This window comes from Mesoplodon bidens (genome assembly GCF_964165515.1).
Source record: "Mesoplodon bidens genome assembly, chromosome: 2".
Lineage (NCBI taxonomy): Eukaryota > Metazoa > Chordata > Mammalia > Artiodactyla > Ziphiidae > Mesoplodon > Mesoplodon bidens.
Window position 1 is genome coordinate 25,755,015 of NC_138177.1, and position 3,243 is coordinate 25,758,257.

Sequence of the window (3,243 nt, forward strand, 5' to 3'; positions counted from 1 at the left end):
GCCATGATGAGAGTTTTACTCTCAATTAATCCATCTGGCTGTCTGCTTCAAGTCGTGATAACTTGAAAGAACTCAGTGTAGGGGTTTTTAGAGAGACATCCCTGCATAGGATGAATTCTCTAAATATAGAGACAGGATTTCCATGCCCACTGAGCACCTGGAGTGTGCAGTTCCCCTCACCAAATGACATCCAGGCTCTGCGTTCCTGAGTTGCATGCACTCCTGAAGTAGCACAGAGTCCTGTTGGGTGGAGACAAAATTGGGATTGCCAATGACGGTGGGAAAGGTTGGAGGCCAAAGGCGTGCTCTTTTAAAGAATGTAACATTATTTCTAAATAGTGATTTAAAATATTTCTGTGAAATGATGAATAGTGAAATAGTGAAGAATGAGTTGAGAATCCACTTGGTGAAGGAAATAATAATGGGGGAGGAGGCATGGTCAGATTTTACCAAAGCACGGCCCTTAGCCTGAGTAGGCTACTGTGTGGCTTAAAGAAATATAGCAGCTCCCAGGAAAGGGGGAAAGGGGAGAAGGGAGCTGAGTTTCTGAGTAAGATTTGGTTTCAGGGAAAGTTTCAATGATTCAAAAAAATCTTACTGTTTCATTTATTGCCTTTTAAAAAAAGAACTAAAAAATTTCAGACACATTATGGGGCATGAATCCCAAGGCCAGCTTCCAGAGTGTGTCTGTTGAACCCATCAGCTGGCAGCCCCAGGAATCTGTGTTCATTACTATGTGTGTTAGGGAGAAGCATTGGAGGAGGTTTGGGGTCGATACTAGAGAAGAGAGGGGAAAGTGAATTAAGAATGGTGCCTGTTCCCCAGCCAGACCTCAGAAGGGAGAAGGGATGATTCAAAGCCCAAGGAATAGTTTTCTTAAGTCACTTGGTGTGACCTGGGGCACAAGCTGGGATGCTTCTGGGCTGGTTGACAGATTTCAATACAGCAGTGCAGTAGATGCCCTGTCTCCACATCAGCTGAACACCCAGCATTCAAGGTCACAGGGGGGTTCAGAAGCTGTTCGGTGTGCCCATGACCTTGGGGTTGTGACAGCCCTGGGAGGCTGCCTGCTCCTGCATGACTGGCAGGGGGACTCTGCACAGAGAGGAACGTGAAAGGCCAACTTCTAATGGCGTGTGCTGATGTTTTACAGTGATGGGGATTGGTGCTGTGAATAGGAATTTGGGGATTATTTGGATAATTTGACCTCGTTTATACCCATAGGCCAGTCAGGTCTTGAGACAGCTAGGATATATGATATCAACGTGGTCTATGTGGTTTATTTTTCTAAAACAAGCAAAAGGGGATTCAATTATAATACATAGTAAGATGCTCACTTATTTCACATTGCTAGGAAACATGATATTCCAAGTAAGTCAATTTTCCAAATGATTGAAACAGCCCTTTAAGATTTATAACCTTTTACTCTTTCGGATGGAAAGCCTGCCAAAATACACTGTATACTTTGCTACTTTCTTAAGCAGAAGCAAAGATTAGTCTAACCATTCCTTGATGTCTCCAAGTCATGATGAGCACTGATTACTTTTTGTATATAGTATGGTAAGAACCTGACATAGGTAGGGCTATACTCTCCTAAAATAAATTGTGCCTAGACTGCCATGCTTTCTGGAGATTCTTGTATCACTTTTGGTAGTTTGTCTCTCTTCCACTGATATTAGGCTGTCAATAGACATTTCTTGCTTCTCTCAGGGAGACAGTTTCTAGGAATCTTCTTTACCCCCATCATCATTTTAATTTGATATTTAATCTGCTTTGGATCTAGAAGTTACCTGACTCTTGTGAAAATTCTACTTTAAAAAGCAAAAAACAGGGCTTCCCTGGTGGCGCAGTGGTTGAGAGTCCGCCTGCCGATGCAGGGGACACGGGTTCGTGCCCCGGTCTGGGAAGATCCCACATGCCGCGGAGCGGCTAGGCCCGTGAGCCGTGGCTGCTGAGCCTGCGCGTCCGGAGCCTGTGCTCCGCGACGGGAGAGGCCACAGCAGTGAGAGGCCCGCGTACTGCAAAAAAAAAAAAAAAAAAAAAGCAAAAAACAAATTGGGTTCTAACTTCTGACAGAGGGTCAGAAAGGTTTGCCTAGAAATGAAGTGCAAGTCTTTAAGACGTTAGTTTGTTTATTTGGAGGCATTTTAAATGAACTTTGGGTCTTGGCTGTGTTCCTCCAAATTGAAGTTACTGGATAAGAACTTCCAGAGAAGTGGTTTTTAGTGTACATGTAATTGAGATCCTGAGGAGAGGGGAAGAGATGATTGTAGCCCTCCATCTCACCCCGATCACCATTATTCTATTTATTTTATGGAAATTGTAGTTAATATTCTGAATTAATTAGATTGTACAATCAGTTTCAAAAGCATAATGCAGTGGTGTGTAAAATTTAATAATGCATAAAACCTGTTATGTAAATTTAAAATTTTAGGGCCTAGAAGAAATTCAAACATGAATTTTGTATGAAGAAATGAAACAAAATAGTTTTGTTCGAATAATTTGCTTTACTACAAGGGAGAACATCCACATCATCATTTAAATACTATACCATTCATCACATGCAATGCTTCCCAGCAAACTAATTTTAGATAGACTCCAGATGCGATAAATATCAAAGGGGTATATCATTGTCCCGCCTCTGCTTGTTTTCCTTTTGAAGATCAGCAGGCTTAGTAAAAACAGATTTCCTAAAATAAGCATTATCATATGCAGAGAAGACTGGAAATCATAAATGATGTGAGCAACTTCCCTTGATTATGACAGGAAGCCTACATATGTAATCTTTGTAGCGAATAAACATCTTCAATTTCTAGTATTATATCATCCAATTCCAGGAAAACATTATCATAATATGAAATAGATGAGAAAGTAAATAGCAATCAGAACTATCTGGCAATGAGAAATGCTAGGTTTTCTCTCTCGAGTTGGGGCAGACTGGCTTAGTGAGAAAAGCAAATGTAAGGTGGTCATGGGTTCAACTCTTACTGCCTATGTGACTTTGGGCAAGTTACTAAATTTCTCTGATGAAATGAAAATGTTGCTTCGTTCTCGAGGGTGGCATACTATTTAAATGAGATCATGTATAGTTAGCACTTTCCTCCATCCTACATGCCCTCTATTTGGAAACTGTAGTCCTCACCTCCAGCTCCGGCTCCCCTCTTGTGTGTCTTATCTTTATAGGGCCCTTCCAACCACCCAGGCAGGAAGATAGTGGTTGTCCAAGACTCCTCACTTTCCTTC